This window comes from Alligator mississippiensis, chromosome 3 (genome assembly GCF_030867095.1).
Source record: "Alligator mississippiensis isolate rAllMis1 chromosome 3, rAllMis1, whole genome shotgun sequence".
Taxonomy (NCBI): domain Eukaryota; kingdom Metazoa; phylum Chordata; order Crocodylia; family Alligatoridae; genus Alligator; species Alligator mississippiensis.
In genome coordinates, this window is record NC_081826.1 from 185647957 (window position 1) to 185671573 (window position 23617).

The window sequence follows — 23617 nt, forward strand, 5'->3', positions numbered from 1 at the left end:
AAATACCAGTAAGGTTGAGGGTTTAAAGGGGAATAGAGCCTGCATAGTGGGAAGCCTTGTGATATAGCCAGTGAGGTGGTGGTGGGGGTTATGTTTGAACCCAGACCAAGGATAGTTGGTGTTATAGCCTATGGGCTTGCTCTTTTGTTGCAGTTTACTTTTCTGGTTTGGGCAGGACTGTTGGGGAGGTGGAGATCCCAGTAATGCCCTGAGCAGGGTGGAGGCAGGGCCAGTGGTCACAGAGCCCAGAGCAAGGTAGAGACAGTGCCAGAGGGGGGCAATGCCTAATAGTCACCCTGAAGCTGAGAATGCACACACAAGCCCAAGACTCTTCACCAGTAGCCATTATAACACGAGGGCTAGGGACAAACATTTAAAAAGCCCAAGTATAAATTGATTCAACCCATGCAAGTTAGTCTAACCTGCAGAGATTGAACTGATTTGCAAGTGGATGGACGTTCACTTTTGTTTCAGAAAATGCAGGCACATGCCTGCAGTGGCTCAGACTGGAAGCCAGAGGTGGGGGTGCTAGAGCGAGCCCTCCCTTCCCTTCTATGGTTCTGAGCTGAGGGGTGGTGTGCATAGGGAGGGGTTTAAACCCCCACCCTGGCCTGCACAGTCCCCAGCTGGGGTGTGCCTGAAGGGGGAGAGGGAAGCAGCCCTCTCCAGGTTCTCTTCCCCTGCCCCCCTGCTCTCTGCTCAAGGGACAGGTGTGTTGTCAGACCCTTGCCCCCAGCTAGCACTTTGATTGGGGGGGCAAGAGGGAGGACTGCTTGTGTGGACTGCATGCATTTATTGATCAAACTGAACTTTTCAATCTCTCTCTCCCTGCTTCTTCATCTGTCTGCAGCAAACTGACAGGCACTATATTCATTGCAAACCAGGTCATTTCTCACACCACTCAGTGAGCCAGCAGGGAGCTTATCAGAACACAAAGCTTATTAGTCCATCAAGGAAACAAAGCTTCTCATTAATTCAGGCTCTTCTTAAATAGTGTTTTGCAAAGCATTTTTAAGGAAGAACGGCGGGACATTATCAGCTGACCTGTTGATTAGCTTTAAAAAGCCCTAAGCTGGTGAGCCCTGTTCTGTCTGCCTGTGTTCCAGTGAAATTGGAGACACACACATAGATACCTCTCAGCATTAGGTAGCATGGAGGTGGCGTGACTGTGACCAGATGCTGGCTGGGATCCCTGCTTTATCAGTGAGCAGATGATGCCATACCTGCAGTCTCCACCTCTTTCTTAGACAGACAGAGCTCTGGCAAGGGAGGAGGGGGGCAGGGCCAGCCCTGCTTTCTGGAGCAGACAGCACAGCCCAGCAAAGCCCAGTGCTGAAAAGCATGCTGGGATGCTAGGGGACTCTGATTTAACTTAAACCAGGACAGAAGTTGCATAAACTGATTTGACCCAAATCAGTTAAGTCTGATACTATATTCAACAAGGTTTATCTTAAAACCTTTCAGCTGTTTTGAAACTGGTTTATGTGCACTGAAATTGTGTTCTGTTACAGGTTTAAACCAGTTTCAGATCACTTAAACACATCAGTAATTGTCCCATCCCAACTCCTGTGAAAACTTCCTTGAATATGCAAAGGACTGTCCTGGACCCATCTCCAATGATGATGGTTTTTGGGGACAGGTGGTGTTATCTTCAAATGAAAGGCACATGGTATCTAAATGATCTATAAGTATAGATTCATAGATTCATAGATGTTAGGGCCGGAAGGGACCTCAATAGATCATCGAGTCCGACCCCCTGCATAGGCAGGAAAGAGTGCTGGGTCTAGATGACCCCAGAAAGATGGTTATCTAACCTCTTGAAGACCCCCACGGTAGGGGAGAGCACCACCTCCCTTGGGAGCCCGTTCCAGACCTTGGCCACTCTAACTGTGAAGAAGTTCTTCCTAATGTCCAATCTAAATCTGCTCTCTGCTAGCTTGTGGCCATTGTTTCTTGTAACCCCCGGGGGCACCTTGGTGAATAAATACTCACCAATTCCCTTCTGTGCCCCCGTGATGAACTTATAGGCAGCCACAAGGTCGCCTCTCAACCTTCTCTTGCGGAGGCTGAAAAGGTCCAGTTTCTCTAGTCTCTCCTCGTAGGGCTTGGTCTGTAGGCCCTTAACCATAAGAGTGGCCCTTCTCTGGACCCTCTCCAGGTTATCCGCATCCTTCTTGAAGTGTGGCGCCCAGAATTGCACGCAGTACTCCAACTGCGGTCTGACCAGCGCCCGATAGAGGGGAAGTATCACCTCCTTGGACCTATTCGTCATGCATCTGCTGATGCACGATAAAGTGCCATTGGCTTTTTTGATGGCTTCGTCACACTGCCGACTCATGTTCATCTTGGAGTCCACTAGGACTCCAAGATCCCTTTCCACCTCTGTGCCACCCAGCAGGTCATTTCCTAGGCTGTAGGTGTGCTGGACATTTTTCCTCCCTAGGTGCAGCACTTTGCATTTCTGCTTGTTGTACTGCATTCTGTTGTTTTCTGCCCACTTGTCCAACCTGTCCAGGTCTGCCTGCAGCTGTTCCCTGCCCTCTGGCGTGTCCACTTCTTCCCATAGCTTTGTGTTATCTGCAAACTTGGACAGAGTACATTTCACTCCCTCGTCCAAGTCATTGATGAAGACATTAAAGAGTATCGGTCCAAGGACCGAGCCCTGCAGGACCCCGCTGCCCACACCCTTCCAGGTCGAAACCGACCCATCTACCACGACTCTCTGGGTGCGACCCTCCAGCCAATTCGCCACCCACCAGACTGTGTAGTCATCCAAGTCACAGCCTCTTAACTTGTTCACCAGTATGGGGTGGGATACCGTGTCGAAGGACTTACTGAAGTCTAAGTATACGACATCCACCCCTCCTCCTGTGTCCAGGCGTTTCGTAACCTGGTCATAAAAAGAGACTAGATTGGTCAGACACGATCTGCCTGCCACGAACCCGTGCTGGTTTCCACTCAGCATAATTTGTCCTGCCGGGCTCTCGCATATGTGAGCCTTGATAATTTTTTCAAAGACTTTGCCAAGGATGGAGGTGAGACTGACTGGCCTATAGTTGCCCGGGTCCTCCTTCCTCCCCTTCTTGAAAATGGGGACCACATTGGCCCTCTTCCAGTCCTCCGGGACTTGGCCCGTGCACCACGAGCATTCAAATATTCCCGCCAGTGGCTCTGCAATGATGTCGGCCAGTGCCTTCAGCATCCTCGGATGGAGCTCATCCGGGCCTGCCAACTTAAAGGCATCCCATTCTTCCAAGTGACTCTGCACCATCTTATGGTCTACGCATGGAAGTCTGGTGCCTTGCTGCTGCCTCTCTACAACCCCAGTGAGAGACTTGTCGCACCCCTCGCTTAGGAACACTGAGGCAAAGAACTCGTTCAGGAGTTCAGCCTTGTCCCCCCTGTCTGTCACCAATTGTTTCTGCCCATTTAGCAGGGGTCCTATTCCTGCCTGGGCCTTCCTTTTACTCCCTATATATCTAAAAAACAATTTCTTGTTGTCCTTTACTTGGGTTGCCATCCTCAGCTCCATGGTAGCTTTAGCCCGTCTAACTGCCTCCCTACAAGCACGAGCAGAGGAGGTATATTCGTCTTTGGTGATCTGTCCCTGTTTCCACTTTTTATGTGCTCCCCTTTTGGCCCTTAGGCTGCCCTGGATTTCTGCGGTCAGCCAGGGAAGCCTCCTGGCCCCTTTCCCTCTTTTACCCCGCATGGGGATTGTCTCGCTTTGTGCCCGAAGGATCGTTTCCTTAAGGCACAACCACCCTTCTTGGGCTCCCATCATTTCAAAACTCCTACTCTGCAGTGCGTCCTTGACTAATTGCCTGAGTTCACTTAAATCAGCTTTCCTAAAGTCTAGTACTTTCACCCTACTAGTTACCTTACCCACTCAACATCTTATGGTGAATTCTATTATTAGGTGATCACTGTCCCCCAGATGGCTACTGATCTGTAGGTCCCCTACCATGTCATCCCCCGTTGCCAATACCAGATCCAGTATGGCATTCCCCCTAGTGGGACCATGTACCTCCTGTGTCAGGTGGAGGTCTTATCTATTAGCATTGTAGAATAAAGAATCACTTAGCTGGCTTATACAATATTCCTATTTGTACTAAGGATTCTGTGTTGAAATCCAGGCAAACAATAAGATGGAGTTTCACTCTGTTGTGCTGTTACTTCAGCTGTCAACAAAAGATCATTCTTAAGAAGTGTGAATGTGTGTGAGCTTTTTCTGTGCTAGAGGGAAGCTTTTCTTGAAGTTAGTGGCAGTTGTGGGTGTACCATATTTTTAAAAATGAGAACAATATTTTCTAGAAATAAACATAATTGTATTTACTCTTCCTTTAGATTTACAATACAGATAACCTGAAGTATTTACAAGATTTCAAGAATTTGAAAAGCATCTTTTCAAAGCCAGATATTTACCCAAGGAAGTATAGCTATTTTACTTTTCAATGATTGCTCGCAAATGACTATGGTATTATTAAGGGTTTTTTTAAATTTATTATTCTATATGCTTGTCTTCACTCCATTGTTATCTTGATTTATAACTTGATTTTCATCCTTCTTCCAATGCCTGTCCATACACATCTCTAGCTTAAGTTAAGTGGTGCTTAAAGCTTAATCCCCCTCAGCCTGCTAGTTTGTCCCAGCAGGATGAGGTGGGTTGAAGCTCAGATGTTATTGACAGAGGAGCTAAAGCAAAGTAGATATCATGAAACAGCTTCAATTGAAAAAAACTTAGTTGCTGATCCAGTCATTCTACATAATCCAAGCGTAGTTTTCTAGTGTGGTCAATCAAGTTAGCCCACATTGATTAAAATGAAAGGAAGTCCTGAGGTTTTTGGAATGATTCATTATGTCACCAGAACAAGCTGTGGTAGGTTCTGAAGTGCTGCACAATTAAAACAAAATAAAATTGTTCTCAGAAGTGTATGTGAACATATTCAACAAAGGGAGAAAAAGGGGCATTCATACATGCCTTTTTAAAATTTCTTCCATATTTTATGAAGTCAGATCTGGTGTTTTGGTTGCCTTTCTCTCTCAAAAAAAAAAAGGGTTTATAGCTTTAGTAGGAATGGATATGACTTGCAAATTTACGTTGCTAGTAGTGTAATTATCTAATTACATTAATTAATGTTTCTTAAAATTTTGTCCTTTATTAAAGAAAATCACATTTCCCAGAAATCAGATTGGTCTGCCAAGTCAACCTTGTGTGTCTTGTGGCAGTGTTTAGAATGACTGAAGATATTTATGAACTGGAAACCCGTGTTTCTAAAGGAACAAGAAAAGATCTTTGAACTATTTTAGTAATAATTCAGTTTAACAGAGAACACTATAAGATGATAAATGTGTTTTGTAATGACCTTACGCCTTCCATACATCATACAATTTACTTCTTGTAAAACCAAATTACAGCTGTTGTAGGAATGTGATCAAATATTTTCTGGGCTTGCTTACTGTTGATTTTGTCAATTTATTAAGACAATATGAAGAAACAATCAGGTTAAGAAACTGAAGCTTAGGTAGAAAATAAGAAATTACTCAGAACTGTGTCTTGATACCCTACATTGTGTTCAGTATCATCAGATTTTGGCTTGTGATTAGTATTGTAAAGGCTAAATAACTTACAAATATTTGGTCCCCTCTACATGTACACTTATTGTGCAATTAACTGGTTAATTGTACAATTATCTTGAGATCAGCTACCTAATCAAATTCTAACCAGCTATAAAGGCAGACCTCAAAAATGTGCACTAACTTTATAGCTCATTGCTATCAAGCTTTAATTTGCATATGTAGCAGGGCTGCTAACTGTAGGCTCCCAGCTGCAGTGGTGCACCTTGCCCTGGTAGTCCCACAACTACAAGGGACTCTTAGCCTCAGCAGCATGGACATTGTGTCCTGGCAGCACCCTGTAGATGCCACAACCCAGTGTGCCACAGCTGTGGACATTGGGTAGATGTAGTGTGCCTCCCAGAGATCTCCCCATCCCTCACATACCAGGGTCTTGCATACCCCTGGGCTGGGGGTGAAAGGTGGATGCTGCCAGGTGTCCTGACACTGACCACCTATGAGAAATCAAAGGGGTGGAGGGTTGTTAGGCCTCCTCAGACAGCCAGGGCCTTTCATGTGTTATCTCTGTTAGGGGTGGATTTGGCGGTCAGGGATATACATAGAGCTACAGCCCACCCTCATATACCCTATAAATACACAGAGGCTCCAATAAAGTTCAAAAGCATATTATAAACTCACGATCACAATGAAAACAAGATTAACAGTAGGAAACATACATAACATCAAGCATGAACTATATACACTGGTTAACTGCAATGTACCATAACCAGACCTGCCAGGGGCAGCAAAGGGCCTTCACAGGCTCCCCGAGCTGAAGTGACAGTCAGGCCCTCAGTCTTTTCCCTCAGAGAGTCTCAGACTGAGAGTGAGGGAAGGGTGATTATTACCAATCTAGTGGATGATCGAGGTCCTGATCTAATAATGCTTTTACAGGTAAGCATACAATTATAATCCAATCTGATAGGCCACACCTCTCTCTCACTCTCTCACTGCTACAGTCACTGCTAATACATCTCAGACATGCAGGTATGATCACCAACCACGTAAGCTCACACACCATTCAAACCTCAAGTACTCCCAAGCATCCATATCCCATTTGCACACTGATTTACACCTCAGGATTCCTTAAATACTCACCAAAACCACATCAAGTGTCAGTCATTCTTCTCACCAATCACAGTCATATGCACATGACACCCTACTATTGTGCTCTTGACACTCACGTGTAGCACATGGCGCTCTACTGGAGCACACAACCTACTGTGGAGGCTCCCCAGATGTAAGTGGGTCACTGACATCATCACGGTGGAATGTTCAGCTATTCTAGAACCTGCCCACCTCTAATCAGGGTGCACATGCGCAGGAGGCATCGCATTTTATGGACCACATCCAACAGGGTATCCAAGCTGTATTGGTCTAGAGGAAAAAGGATCAGTACTCATGGTAGAGGTGATATCTTTTATTAGACCAACTAGATTTCTGCAAACATCTAGTTGGTTGAATAAAAGCTATCTCCTCTAAAATGAGACCTCATCAGTAAAAGTAACACCCCTACCTGAAATAATTTTGCCAGTACATAAAATACATGTAGACTAAGGCTCTACAATAGATACTGCCTTCTTGCAAACCTTAAGGAGGAAAATTTCCTAAGGAAAAAGCTCATTATTTCTATTGCTGAACCAAATGACCCTTTTAATCACTTCATACCAACCAGCTAGCAGTTATGAACATATCTTGTCAATACTGACAGCAAAGTGATTATATTGACTATTGTGTTGAGAACATTTAATTTCTGCTTATACCTTTCCTGTACATTGAATGCATTTTGGGTTTGTTCGCAGTTCACTTTTATTACTGCATCTATAATCATTTGTTTTTTCTAAAATAAATTATAAATGCAAAATTAAAGATGACATAATGTTTTTTAAAAGGACGTCATATTTTAAAGTAAGCCATTACCATCTGTTCCTCCCTAATTGTGAATAGAGGACATATTTCAATATTACATTGCTAGAAAAGTGGTACATATGATTTAGATTTGTATTTGTGTCCCTTTTACAATTCAGGATGAACCTGTGGTATTTTTCTTGCGTTTGAAACATGCTGGGCATAGTCTTCAATTTCACCAAGGCATTTCATATTGTTAGAGTACTGTAAAATGAGATAAATGTGTAAATGAGAATTAGGCCCTAGCTATTTGTGTTTGAGATGATGAGTTTTGAGAATCTAATCTTGCTTCACGACACACTCCTGACCTGCAGCCTTCCAATTCTGGAAGAGAACCCTAACATGTAGCATTAGGTGCATGTGGTACATACGGGTCAGGTAGCTCTGGGTATTGAATCATGGAATAGGCCTTTGTCATACTGGAAGATAGTGCAGGAATGGGGATTTGTCTCTGTGGACTGCTTGCTAGGGCATGGTTTCCTCTATTCCTAATGGGGCAAGCAACAAGAAAACAATAATATTGCTGGCCCTAGAACAGTCACATCACAGAAGTCTGCTTCTAGAAGAGGAAACTATATAGTTTGTTGAACTGGGCTGGTGTCTGTTCAAACTCTTAGAAAGCCAGGTTCAGAGGTCTGCCTCAAGGCACAGACTGATGAGAGCTGTAACCTGAGCTGCGGGGAAACCAGAACTGATATGCAAATAGGGTTACTGTGAAATGCTGATAGGACAATGCACTATCAGATTTCAAGTCTCCCCCCAAAGGGCAGACCTGGGGTCCCTGGACTCTGTGGCGTAGCATGACAAAAACCATGTCTGACTCTATGAAAAAAAAATGCTCAATCAAAAAGATCATCGTCACTGATCTGTCATGCTTTGGGGTGCCTCTCACTTCCAACCCACTGCCTCTGCCCCCCTAGCACTGCCGCTGCCCTTCACTCCCAACCCGCAGCCCCTACCTCCAGTCTTGCTGGTGCCCTCATCTAGAGGACCAGCCAAAAAGCAGCTTCATGGGAGCACTGTTAATGCAGACAAAGCAATTCAAAGCGTGTCTAGGTTTTTGGTTGTAGCTGTGTTGGTCTAAGGACATAGGCAGGCAAGGTTCTTTGAGTAGATGTGATACCGTTTGTGAGACTAACTGAGTAGTTGGAAAAAAGTTCTTGGCAAGCTTTCAGGCTCAGTCAACCTTCTTCAGGCATGGGGAATCTCTGCTGTTCTGAGACTCCAAGAAATGAAAGAAGCTAAAAGTGTGGCAGGATGTCAGTGAAAATGTAAAGAGGATAGGCACTGCAGGATTTGACCAGAGTCACTCAACTGGTTTTATAGGTTCTGTTGAGGAATCTTAAGTTAATGGTCTGAGGGGATATGGGAAATGATGCTCTCCAGTCCTACAGGAGGCAGAATATACAACAATCACACAGAAAACATGATGATATTTTACAACCAAGCCACTGCCCCCCAGCCCCTCACCCCCCTCACTCCTGCCAGGGTGGCCCTAGCTCTGGAGTGCAATGGCCACCTATAACAGTGCATGGGAGGGCAAAGATGCACTCAGCTCTGGTGTGTAACAGCTCCATATAACAGTGTATGGGGAGGGCTGAGATGCACCCCAGGGCTGGGTGCAACAGCCACATATAAGAGTTTAGCGCAGCCCACACCATACACTGCTTTACGTGGCCATTATAACCCAGAGCTTGGTGCATCACAGGACCCAAGCCTCTCTAAGAGTGTGTGACTCTCCTCTCCCTGCAGGGGCCTGGGGGTTGTGGCACGAGCGCATTGGGGGCTGATGGTTGGCGTGGGCAGCACTCCCTGACCCCCCAGCCCTGCCTGTGTCCCTGGCTCCAAACCTGAAGCTCCCTGACCCACCAGCCATGCCACTTCCCCTCACTCCTAATTAACCTGCAACCCCCTAGCCCAACTGGTGCCCCTCACTGCTGACCTGCATCCCCCTGCCCCTTCAGCCCAGCTGGTGCCCATCACTCCTGACCCACAGCTTCCTGCACTCCCAGAAAGAGGCAGCAATATGACTGTCAGGCAGAGCAATGGCAAACAGAGGGTGGTCAAAGGAGGCAAGCTTGTGGGGGTAGAAGACAGGTGGGGGAACAAGTATTGAAGGGATCTGGTTGTAGGCTGGGGGATGTGACTGCAGGCGATGACCATCTGCCACTACAGCAGTTAAGAGCTTGAGCTGCAAATAGACTAAGTGATAATAAAATTCCTCTCATTGAGTCTGGGCTGTTTCTTTCTTCACCTCAACCCACACCATGCCCCTGCCATGCGGGAGTGGGGGTGTTCGCTCATGCTGGCCACTGTGTGGTGATCATGAGGGGAGAGGGAGAGGGAGTTAGAGTAGGCTGATTGTGCCCCCCCCCCAACTCCATGTTGGGGAAAGCTGTCCTGGGCATGGAGATACCCAAGGAATCTTAATCATACGTGATAATAACCCCAGGCCACCCCCACGCTGGTTCTCAGCTTTGGAAAAAAATCCTGCTTTTTGATGTGAGGATACAAAAAACAGGAGACACAGGATTCTTTCTGTTTTAAATAAAAATTCCTGTAGTAATGTTTCCATTTAGGCTTTAGTCTGCGTGCATGATACCCAGATGCCAACACACAGGGAGGCGAGGGGGATGGGGAAGAAGCCAGACCCTTTGTGTACCCTTGCGTAGCCCTATGTGTACCCCATACCCCGCGCATGGTGCAACAAGCATGCAGAAAAAGTGGGAGGCAGAACTGTTTTGGGACCAGGCTTGGGTAAGGGGGCAGCCCCTTCAGGAGGCCTGTGGTACAGACCCCCAGTGCCAATCCAGACTTGTGAGGGAGAGACAGGCAGGCTCACTCTTGTGGACCTTTGCATGAAAAGATTTCCCTCCCCAACCAGTAGCACCCCATGAAACAAGCACCCAGAAAAAAGTGGGAGGCCTTACAGGGGAGGTGGACAGCACTGCTTATTGAACTCACCCCCCCCTCCCCAAAAATGTGTGTTTTTCAAGCAAAACCACCAACAATTCCTGCCTCCCCCCCCAAGCAACATGGCATGACCCAAGAAAATAACCCAACCAAAATCTCAAATCTTGTACTAAAACACCACCTGGCAGTAAAGTAGTACTGAAAGGGCAGGAGGGTAAAATTGTTCTGCGTGCCCCCTAGTGCATTTTACTAGTTATAGCATAATACGCCATTGTGTGATAAATCACATCCATGTTAATTAATTAGTTGTCATAAAATAAGTAAGGAAATTAAACCAGGAACATTTTTAGTGTGTAAATGCTGCTTACGTGTATAAGTGACCTATCTTCACAAAGCAGACAGGCCATAGAAGGAAAAATATTGAATTTTTTTGTTAATGTAGTACCCTTCACCATAGATCTGATTACTTTGATCTGAAATGGGTCTACAGCCCAGTACAAGATTTCCACTCTGCCTATAAAAAGGACAAACATACATTAAACAAAGGAAGAGCTGGTAGAAAGGGAAAAGATTCAAGATCAATTGAGTTGCATGGAAAGAAATAATTTCTCAGGCAAACTCAAAAAAGACATTCTATAGAAAAATGAAGATCCAAATGTTAAAAAGAAAAAGAAAGAATCTGAGTGAAAGCTGGCCTGTACAGCCAAGTACTTTTTAGCGCAGAATATTGAAGTAGTAATGAAATTTTGTATGCATAATCTTGTAGGACTATACTCTGGCCTCTTTCAAAAAAGATGTGGATTTTTTTTTTTGCTGGGGTCACTTGATCCCAGCTGACTTCCTGCCTATGGTGTGAGGGCTGGACTCAATGATCTCATGAGGTCTCTTCCAGCCCCTAATTTCTATGAAATACTGCCATCCTTGACCTTAGTCGGATACAACTTCTGTTTAAGCCAGGGAGAGTTTTAGCCTGGGTAAAAACTGCAGTATTTTCTATAGAATGCTTTCCCTTTATAATACAATTCTGATACGAAGTGTTTTATATGAGTTATATTCTTGCTGTTTTGATTTATAAGTAATGCATTTGGTTTCTAAATACTTGAATTAAATATTATGCTATAGTGTAAGCTGTCTTTTATATAGATGAGATTGCAGCTGATTATTGAAGCTTAAGACCTCAGGAGACTATTCTTTTAAGAAGTCCACTGACTAACGTCCTGTCACCACAGAGATAATTATTTGTGTGATTTATGTTCCTGTATAAAACCTTTGTTCAAGCTGAACTTTACTAAATCTTTTCTTCGCAACTAGTACCATATTATGAAGTTTCTGGTCTTTCTTAGCTTCTCTTGGTTCATCTAAATTTCCAGTTCCCTGAAATACCTCTTATTTTCTTCCAACTAATCTGAAATATCACATTCTGACCCTTCCCACTGCTACCAGCCACCTTCCCCCCACCTCTCTCTCTTACCCTATGAGCCAGAATGGGCAACCTGGGGTCTTTATATAGTGATGGATTTTCTAGAAATTTGAATACCATTGTTTTAAAACTGATATCTTCTATACATTCTCAACTGGAGCACATAAACCTAATCCTACTAGATGCAATAGAATGTGCTAAGTACATCACCAAAAAAACATAGCCTGAGACCGAATTTCAAGTGGAAAAGGAAGATTGCACAGCTTGCTTGAGGATTCAAGTAGTCGCATCCTATCCTGTGGATTACAGCATGGAATTTAGGATCTTAAAATTATGATAGTGTTCTATGTAACAAAGTTATTTTTTATTATTTTAGAAATTTAAAAGGTTGTTTGTCAACCTTGTGCTTAGTAATTGTCTGTGGCTCTACAATGGAAGGGTGTGTAGTCAAATCCCAATTTTAAATGTGTAAAACTCCAATGCAATATTTTCTGTAATGTATTAGGTATAAAATAAACAATATATATTAAAATAATAAATGTATGGTACCTTTATGTGATATAAAGGTATTTGTTTAAAATAACTGTCGCAGGGCACCTCGGTACCCCTGCTCCTAAGAGAGGAGAAACTGCCAGGGAGAGAGCCCTGGCAGAACCAAGTGAGCACAGCTGTGGGTTGCCAGAGCAACCAAGCGGAGCCAGCTGCCTGTAGGGGGCAGGGCCTGGCCCTTATAAAGCCCAGGGCCAAAGCCAGGCTGGCAGTTCTCTGCCAGCAGCCTGGGAGGCAGGAGCTCTGAGAGTGAGGATGTGGCAAGTACAGCTCATGATAGCCCTGGAGGCTTGAGCTATGATGATGAGTTATGGCCAGGCGGCTTGCATTTGTGTTACAGCCTAGGGGCTTGTGGTTTTGCTTTGTGTTTGTATTATTACACCCGGAGGCTTGGGTGAGGCTGTAGGGGTTGGAGGAGGCCTCAATTACTCGCACGCCAGTGCGTGAGCAACTGGCGGCGAGGAGCGTGGCCAGTAGATCGCGGGCGCGACCCGTAGGTTGCAGACGGGGACCTAGACCCCGGATTGCGTGTGGGGGAGCATAGACCCCGAAGGCGCAGCTCGCACGCCACTGCGCGAGCAGCTGGCGGTGAGGAGCGCGGCCAGTGGGTCACGGGCGCAACCCGTAGGTTGTGGACGGGGACCGAGACCCCGGATTGCATGCGGGGGGGGAACATAGCCCCCGGCCCCAGGAAAGGGGCGGTATTACTGAGTAGCCCAGTGTGGGCACGGCGAGCCCCAGAGAAGGGGGGAGCGCCATACTGAGCAGCCCTAGAGAGCGAGGCCATACTGAGTAGCCCAGTGTGGGCGCGGCGAGCCCCCAGAGAGGAGGAATGCCCTTGTACGTTATTGAGTAGCCCAGTGGGGGCGCGGCGAGCCCCAGAAAGGGGGAACACCATCGTGCTTTGTTGAGTAGCCCAGTGTGGACGCACGGGCATAGCGAGCCTGGCCGCAGGCTAGTGCGGCAATACCCTTCAGACCAAGGCAGGGCGCTGCGGTTGCCCCTGAGAAGACAGGGAGTAGCAGTGCGGGGAGCCAGAGTCAGGGAGGGTAGCCGTGCGGTTGGCCAGGGAAGGGCCGGGGCCCGCTAGAGAGTCCCTGAGTGGAACCACACCGGCAGGGCACGAGAGAGGGAGCCCAGAGTGGGCCACATTAGAGAGGAACCCAGCGTGGGCGCGGCGAGCCCCCAGAGAGGGGGAACGCCATTGTGTTTTATTGAGTAGCCCAGTGTGGGTGCGGCGAGCCCCCAGAGAGGGGGAACGCCCTTGTACGTTATTGAGTAGCCCAGTGTGGGCGCAGCGAGCCCCAGAAAGGGGGAACGCCATCGTGCTTTGTTGAGTAGCCCAGTGTGGGCGCATGGGCATAGCGAGCCCGGCCGCAGGCTAGTGCGGCAATCCCCCTCAGACCAAGGCAGGGTGCTGTGGTTGCCCCTGAGAAGACAGGGAGTAGCAGCTCGGGGAGCCAGAGTCAGGGAGGGTATCCGTGCGGTTGGCCCATAGGACCGGAGGCCCGCTAGAGAGTCCCGAAACGGAACCACACCGGCAGGGCACAAGAGAGGGAGCCCAGAGTGGGCCACATTAGAGAGGAGGCCCGGAAAGCGGGTGTATAGACCGGACAACGTCCATTACATCTGCGAGGCTTGGGGCGTGGTATCAGGGGCTGGTAGGAACCACGCATAGCCCATAAGGCTAGGGCGCTTGGGTAGCGCCCATTATACGGGGAGACCCACGAGGGGTCCAGGAGCTGACAGGCCTGAGGAAACACAAGGCAGCCTCCCTATTACATATATTCCATCAACACGTGGCGGGCGAGAATGGAGGGTGCCCTCGGGCTGGAGTAGCGCGGTGAGAGGGCCTCAAGGAGATCATGGCCCTCTGTGAGGACTCCGCCGTGACAATAACCTATATAGGTCTCTCTATACATGCTTGCATATGAGTGCATGTACACACACGCGCACACACATGCTCACGTACATAGACACATACACTATTTGTCTTGAGAGAGGCTGAGAATGTCAAAAGTGAGTACTGATTTTAGAAACCTCCATTTGGGGGGTGTGGGGAAGGGTTCAGTCCAGCTCATGATATTTAAAAGGGGCATGATATGTGGAAAGTGCTAAACATTCACCCACTGATAATCAATGCCCTTTAAAGGTTTTCTAGTTGAGCACCCAAAATCACTAACACTTTCTAAAATCTTGGCCAAAAATATATGTCTGTGGGTCTTTGTATCTCTGTAAAAATACACACCGAGGCATCTATATGCTCAAAGAAAGAAAATTAGGAACACTTTATATGGAAAGAGACACCTATTCAATGCAATGTCACAAAGTTTTGTTTTTTTTCCAAGCAAGCTCTTTTACTCTTAAGGCTATTTCCTACCAAATAAAGGAAAATGGCCCCTACAAATACTACTGGCAACAAATTTCATTACCAAGAAATAGTTGGAACAATAACAAGTAGTTTGCAGTTTAGTTTTATGGGTACTCTTGACAAATTTTGCAGCCAACAATATAAAAAGGCATTGTAAAGTACTATTAAAAATAACATGCCCCTTATGTTTTACATTACTGTGTAGAGAATGTTTTCTTTCTTTTTCATTTTCACATTTATTTCAATTTCACTTCTGAATGAAGCTGTTTAGAATGGTCTGTCAGAAGCAGTATTTGTCCACAGATCCTTTAACTCCACTTACCTCTATCATCCTCTGCTCCAGATGGGAAACACCAAGTTTACTGATAGGCTGTCCTTAGAAACATTTGAAAACCCAATATACAAGACAATGCAAACCAGAAGCCGAATGCTTTATTAATTAATGCAAGTCAAAATGTTAAAGTTAATGACTCCCTTTTCATACTAATTGATCCCCTTTTTCTGTTTTCCTTTTATGTACAGAATAATGTAGAATTAGCCTGTTCAGTCATTCAGTGCTCATCAAGCTACAGTTGAGCCCAGTTTTATCTAACATGTAATCTTCTCCTGCTGAGTAATATAATTGGTTTGGTTTTAATGTTAGAGAATTACTACTTGTATGAACCTTGTGAATAATTGAAAAAGTCACAGTCACCCTTCCTCTTTGCCTTTTGTTTACAGAATTAGGGTGCAATTAGGTCGTGTACTTAGCCTATATGTATTCAGCTGCTTTAAATACTTTTCCCAAACAATAGTTTTTCAGCTTTTATTTTGTTTCCAGTTGTTGTATTTTTAATTATATTGATAACATTTAAGCATTTTTGCAACCTTATATATTTTATATAATGCTATAGTGTTACTATGCAATATGGTAAGACTTTTTTTTTTTTTTCAACCTTACCCAGATGTCTATACTACTTTAATTAAACAGGAAAAAGAACCAGAGTCATAATGCACTCTTGATCCTTTCTAGTATGAAATATATGAAGTATGTTAGGAAGTGAGAAGGCAAAGTTATAGGCCAGTGAGCACCATCCATGATAAAAAAAACAAAACCCAACATAATAGTGAAAGACAGTACATATTACAGATAGAGGGGTATTCCATTAGGAACCAAATATTCTTAGTGTTATTTTTGTCTAATTAACACTTCCCATGGGCCACTACATATCCAGTTTGGACTGGCTTTTGAAGATGCAAGAAACCAAGGAATTTTCCAAAATGTCTAGCCTTTAGCTAGCAACCTTTCCCTTGTGAAATTAGATCCTCAAACTTGAGAAGGAGGTGACCAAGAGAAGAACAGATATCTGAGGTATACCCACTGTATTTTCTAATCCTAGGAAGAAAGTAGAAATAAAGTGTATGAGAAATGTATGCTTTGTATGTTCTTATACTTCTTCTACAGTGCTTAAATACTGGAACTTTGTTATAGAAGAATGGTCTTCTACTCATGTAATGCATCACTTCATAAATGACTGGTAATTGGTTGATATTCAGTCAGCAACATTGTCCATTCTGTGATTCTTTTCATTGAAAGGGTACCTCTTTTGTACTCGGGTGTCCAAATAAGTAATAAAATGAATGCAGTACTCCAGCTACAGCATCATAATAAAAAGAACAAATATGTTCCCTGACACCTCTAACAATAATAGTGTATTGTGGGTAGTCATACCTGCCTTTTTAGTGATAGTACAGGAAACTCTCACTATTCACAGATTTGCGATCTGCGGTTTCAAATATTTGTAGTGTGGCCCGCCAACCCATGCTCTCTCCCCATGAAGAATGATGACACTTTGTTACTGCACTCCACAAGTGAGGGGTGGTTTGAGAAATTTAAAAAGAGGCACAGCCTACATAATGTGAAGTTGATGGGGGAATCTGCATCAGCAGACTATGAAGCAGCGTGGGATTATCCCCCACAGCTTCTTAAAAGCATCAAGGAAAAGGTTTACAAGTCCAAACAAGTTTTCAATGCAGACGACGCAGTACAGTATTCACAAATTTTCCCATTCACAGGGGTCTCTAGAACATATACCCCATGAATGACGAGGGTCTCTTGTATCATATTGTAGGAAATATGTAAATTATTCTTTTCTTAAATAGCTCTTTTGGCTGGGGCCTCTGTTTTGCCATTTGTACAACACTAGGCATAGAGGCACCCAGGATCTGACTGGGACTAGCTGATGCTGCTGTTATCATTGTAAAGCCTCAAAACTCATTGTGTAATGTAGGAAACATCTTAGCCCATGTGTAGATGAAATGAGAGGCGTGTGTGCACAACACTTTAAAGAGGGCTAAATGCTTTTGCACCACTTTAATGGTGTCAGTGTTTGCATGCCTTGGTGGCATATTGAGCGTTAGTTCCAGTCGCTGTAGGAAATTAGGTGGCATAATGTGCCTTAAATGACTTGGAGTGCAGGAAACTAAAACTCCTTCAAGGAGTTTTAATTTGCTGCCCCCACACCCATGGAGTGAAACACTAGGCTCCATGCAGCTCCATTGCTGTGCAGGAAGCCCTGCAGGCAGCCTGGGAAAGCAGGCTTCGCCCAAGAAAAGTGGCAAGACTTATCTCCCTGCCTCCTACCCTGGAGCCTGCCTGCCTGCCTGAGCTGCGCAGGAGCCTGGTGCTTCTCTCCATGGCTGCAGTGCTCCCTGGGACTGCTCAAGCTAGGTGCCTGCAGACGGGTACCACCTGGGGTGGGCACTGCAGCCACAGAGGGAAGCACCCCACTCTGCAGCCCAGGGACCACTCCGCCCACTGGCAGCTCACCCTCCCCTCCCTGTTGGAGAGGCAGGTAAGTCAGCGGGGTGTGTGCTCAACATTGGGGTTGAGCCCTAAATTGAAGTAGTGTTTTTTAAAACTGACCGCTTCAATTTAGGGCCCCTGTTTCATCTACACACCCTTAGTTTCAATGTGTATTCAGATTTGAAAGAACAATCCATGGCTTAGGGATGCATGAGAAAAAGTATGTAGAAATGCTTGTTTAATTTATATGTGTTGTTGCTATAATTTAGATCCCTACCCAGTCATGATTACTCACTGCATTCACAAATTAGGCTTCAGAATTCTTGAGTACATGTACTGTCTTTCATTTTCTTTTTATTGATGGAGCTCTGAAAATGTAGATAGATATTGGATAGGGAAGGTAGTATCCCAAGAGATAAGAGTGAATGATCCCTGCAAATTTAAATTTGAAATATAGGACAGCAGGAGTGGAATATAGTAATAAATTAGGAAATAATTTCATACGAGTGGTTTTATAAAATAATTAAATAATAAGTTTGTCTTCTGATTGTGGAACTAACATTATTCTAAAACACACGGATGCATTTAGTTGATCTGTGTCATATGCATAGATAACTGGAGGCTTAAGGGGTTTAGCCACTCTCAAATTTGGGAAATGCAGTAATAAAAGAACGTTGAGTTGAGGTATAATTTCATTTTATTAAAAGTGAACATGCCTATTATTGGTACAAAATTACTTATTGCAATGAAGTTTGGTATCTGATATTTATGCTTATTTATTTTAAGTCTAACTGCTCTTAATAAAAAGTTTTCTATGCCTGTGTACATAATAAAATAAACTGTCAATACTTGGAAAAGTGTGCACAGCACATTTCAAAACTGCTGAAAAGAAACCAGTGGGAAATCATGCTGCATTTAAAAAGCCAAACCACAGGAAAAGAAATCCCAGCTCTCCATTCTTTTTTTTCAAAACTTAATCACTGCTCCAGAATTCAGACTTTATGGTGTAGATTTTCAAAACCAATTCTCCCAATATTATTTCGAGCTTCCTGATTTTCTGAATGTAGTACCACTCCTAAAATTCTTTACCTTAACAAATTTTTTTAAAGCTTCAAGCCCTTTTCTTTTTCAGTCATTATAGTGTTGGGTCCAGTAACATATGTGTAAAGCAGTAGGCTGTAGATAACTTGGTGAATAAAAGGGGTAAGATAGCAAACTAAAGATAGCAAACAACACACGAAGAAACATAAATTCAGTTCCTGAAAGGCACTGTTTGGATATTTATCTCGGAGTTATAGTGAGCCTCCTCAGCTGTTTTGACCATCTCTTGCCCTACAGTATCACTCCAAACATTTTTGCTGTAATCCTAGATGTTGCATGCACACGGACTGATGAAATCATTTAATTATTTGTAGGCACTGTATGTGTCTTTTATGTGACTGCTTACGCATTTCTGGTGAACATGGTGGCTAAGTACAGACAGTCAGAAAGCCTGAGGTAGAAACCATTCAATCTTTGCAGGTTTCTCTAAACTGCATCGATTGAACCAATAATGACCTGAACTGACAATCAGTTTTTAATTGGAAAAGGCAGGCTGAGGTCTGCATTGATCCAGGCCAGAAGTCAGGGGCATTGCAGTACCTCCCAGCCTACCCCTGTGGGGGAGAAAGAGCCCCCACTCCTAGTGTTAGCTCCCCAAGCTGGGTATCTGGCCACAGGGGAAGCCCCATACCACCACCCCTAGCTTGCCTAGGATACCCCCAGCCCTGGACTGCCCAGCTGTGGGGTGGGGATGAGACCTGGTCTTCACAGCAGGGCTGGTGTAAGTCACTGATACACAGCGGGGGGGAGTGGAAATGAAGCTCCTCATCCTGGTCTCAGTCTCCCAAGCTGGGGGGGTCTTCCCAGGTAGGGAGGACGGACCCCAGAAAGTCTTGCATTCATCCAAGTTTATCTTAAACTGGGTTCAGTCATTTTGAAACTTTATGTGCACTTAACTTCTGTTCTGTTACAGATTTAAACTGGTTTCTGATCACTTATACCGGGTTATGTGAGATTTTGTCCCTAGCCTGTATTTTTATGTGCCAACCTCTATAGTGGCTATGCACCATATCTGTATTCCAAAGCAATGTTCATCTAGGGCTGATCATTTTGGGATACAATATGAGCAAAACTATTGGGTTCAAACATAATTGGCACCTGTACTACTGTATAGTATACTTAGACACAATGGATTTGAGGGGAAAATATTTGCCCTCACATTCAATAATATAGTACATTTATATAAAGCGGAGATACTGAAGTAATGATTTTCAGTCACTTTTGTCTAGGTTTAATATAAATGAATATTCCTAAGGTGGAAGTTCAGTAGACACAATCACCATGACTCTTACTGAATATAAAACTGACAATTTCACACTCTTTGTTTTCTTGTAGTTACTGAATTTTGATCGAATAGAAAATCTTTGAAACTTCTGAATTATGAATTAATACATTTGAATTAGTGAAAGACAGATCTGTTTTTTGGGGATTTTTTTTCAACATTGTAGAGTGAAGAACCTGTCAATATTTGTACAATGAGAGCCAAAACGAGAGGTCACATTATTTATGGTGTAAGTTACATCTGTGCAAGTGGATGTGGATGTGAGCTTGTCTTAATCCACTGTTCTATTTACTAAATCATGTTATCTCCAAGCATGAGACCTCTTCACAACAAGGTTCTCAAGTGTCACAACAATAGGTTCTCTGTAGGAAATTAAGTATTTAGATACATTTACATCATTAGGCCTATCATATTCCATCTATATTTCATTCTGTTGATGTAATACTAAAAATTCTATGTCATGCACAATATTGTTTAACAGAAAAACCTGTTAAATAGCAGTATCTTTGATAAGCTAAATAAGAAATTATCAAAATATAAGCTACCTAATGACATAATAGAACTTATTATATTTGTTATCTACATTTCCTCCTAGGTAAATAATGGTGCCATAAAATTAGCAAATATTTGAGAAAATAATGCTAGTTTCTCCATACATGAACAAAAATATGCATGGTGTGAATGATATGCATGCATTAATATCATGCTAATGAGTTACTGGTGAGTACATTTCACACACTGAAGAGTTTTATCTCCAATGGTGATAAATAAATAAAATGCAAAATTTTTGAATATCTATTGATGTGGAAATTTAAAGTTAACCAGTTTTTTTCTATTCCTTCCTATTCTGTAAAGGGATAGTGCCGATATAAATTTGATCTAAATTCTGATTTTTTAATTTAAATTTTAACTGGTGAAAACAGATTTCAGACATATGCTGCCCTGTACAGAGAGAAGCTGTTTTTACAGCCCACCCCCACCTTCTCTTTTCTTCTTTTGGTCTAGTAAAAATGATTGCCAGCTTGAATGCTGTATCCAAATATAGCCCCAAAAGTTCCAGGTCACTCCAAAAAAAAAATGAATAGCTCTACTATTTGTCAAAATAGATAGGCAGGAGAGGCATAACTAAAGGTGACCTACATAAGGAAATTACCTGCAAAATAGACATTGCCATTCGACTGGAGCAAAAACCTTTTTAGAATCAAGTGATTAAAAACACATGGGAGTCACTGATGATCAGAGGGAAAGAAGGACATTAACTGAGCATTTGACACTGTCCTTGGAAACTCTACTTGCAGTAAAGCATACCCGCTCTGCATGCTTCAGGGAATACATTGTACTGTCCAGTTAAGGGCCAGTATTTTAGCACATGAATCTAAACTAGAGTTAAGTTAAAGAGAAAAAAAACCCTATAACTTTACATTCACTTCCATCTTCTCTTATATTGTAAATGAGATTGATATTCACATAGTACCTGGTGTCTGGTAAATTTTCTTTTTCACAGTTTCATAGTTGGTAGGGTTGGAAGGGACCTGAGCAGATCATCAAATCTGACACCCTGCCATGGGCAGAAAAGAATGCTAGGGTCAAATGACCCCGGCTAGGTGGTTATCTAGCCTCCTTTTGAAGACCCCCAGGGTAGGAGCGAGCACCACTTCCCTTGAAAGTTGGTTCCAGATCCTAGCCGCCCTGACTGTGAAGTAGTGCTTCCTGATGTCTAGCCTGAACCTACTCTCAGTCAACTTGTGGACATTATTCCTAGTTACTCCTGGTAGTGCTCAGGGGAACAGGGACTCTCCCATTCCCCACTGGTCCCCGTTGGCAAGTTTATAGGCAGCCACCAGATCACCTCTCAGCCTTCTCTTGTGGAGGCTGAACAGGTTCAGGTCCTGTAGCCTCTCCTCATAGGGCCTGCCCTGCTGCCCCCTGACTATGCTAGTGGCCCTCCTTGGGACCCTCTCAATGCCGTCCACATCCCTCCTGAAGTGCAGTGCCCAGAACTGGACACAGTACTCCAACTGCAGCCTGACCAGTGTCGCAGGCTGCACCTCCTTGGACCTGCTCATGATGCATCTGTGGATGCATGACAAGGTGCGGTTAGCCTTAGCGTCCTCACATTGGCGGTCCATGTTCATCTTGGAATCAATAATGACTCCAATATCCTTTTCTGCCTCTGTGCTGATAAGAAGGGAATTCCTCAGCCTGTAGGTCTGCTGCTGGTTCTTTCTTCCTAGGTGCAGTACCTTGCACTTGTCAGTATTGAATACCATCCTGTTCTCATCTGCCCACCCCTGTAACCTGTCCAGATCTAGTTGTAGCCTGTCCCTTCCTTCTATCGTGTCCACCTCTCCCCACATCTTAGTTTCATCCACAAATTTGAACAAGATGCTTTTCACCCCCTCATCAAAGTCGCTGATGAAGCTGTTGAACAGTGTGGGCCTGAGGACTGAGCCCTGGAGGACCCCACTGCCCACATCCCTCCCAGCTGAAAATGACCCGTCTACCACCACTCTCTGGGTGCGGCCCTCTAGCCAATTTGTAACCCATCTGACTGTGGAGGTATTGATGCCACAGTCAAATAATTTTTTAATGAGAATGGGGTGAGACACAGTGTTGAAGGCCTTCCTAAAGTCCAGAAAGATTACGTCCACTGTGACACCTGTGTCTAAGGATTTTGTGACCTAGTCACAGAAGGCCACCAGGTTGGTCTGACAGGACCTGCCCCTAATGAACCCATGTTGGTTGCCCCGAAGCATAATCACCCCTGCCGGTCCCTCACAGATGTGCTCCTGGATAATTTTCTCAAAGAGCTTCCCTAGGACTGAGGTAAGACTAACGGGCCTATAGTTTCCAAGTTCATCCTTCCTTACTTTTTTTAAAATGGGGACCACACTGGCCCTTTTCCAATCCTCTGGGACCTGGCCAGAGCACCACAAGGGCTCATAAAGCCATGCCAGGGGTCTCGCTATGACCTCTGCCAATTCCCTCAGCACCCTGGGATGGAGATCATCTGGACCTGCTGATTTAAACACATCCAGCCCCACCAGAAGTTCCCTAACTAGGTCTTCTCTGACCCTAGGCCTGGCGGTGCCTCTCCTGAGACCATCCGGAATCCTGGTAAGGGGGGAGGTCCCAATCCCTGCTCAGAAAAATGGAGGTAAATAATTTGTTAAAGAGGTCAGCTTTATCATCTGGTGTAACCAACAGATTGCCAAGCTTGCCTTGCAGGGGCCCCACATTACCCAGTGCCTTCTTTTTACTCCCTATGTACTTAAAAAAGGACTTATTGTTACCTTTGATCCTGGTCACTAGTCCTAGTTCTGTCTCCACCTAAACCTTCCCAAGCAATGGAGGTATAATCCTCCTTGGTGATGGCCCCTCCCTTCCACTAAGTGTACGCCTCCTTTTTAGCTTTCAGATGTTCCTGAATGCCTTTGGTGAGCCATGGGGGCTTTTGAGCACTCTTGCCCCCTTTGATTCTCATTGGGACTGTCACCCTTGGGCTCAGAGGATCATCTCCTTAAGGAACGACCACTCATCTTGTACTCCCAACTTCCCTACTCTCCGGGACCTCAGTGCCTCCCCGACTAATCTCCTTAACTCACTGAAATTGGCCATCGTGAAGTCAAGGGCTGCTGCCTTGCTGCAGGCCTTTGGCACCCTGAATTGGAT

At 44.5% G+C, this 23617-nt stretch overlaps 1 protein-coding gene across 11 annotated transcripts in view; it reads left to right on the plus strand.

Moving 5' to 3' along the window:
• Nucleotides 1-23617, plus strand: part of PTPRD (protein tyrosine phosphatase receptor type D) — a 2106329-nt gene that overhangs the window by 359652 nt on the left and 1723060 nt on the right. The gene's annotated exons all lie outside the window — the stretch shown is intronic.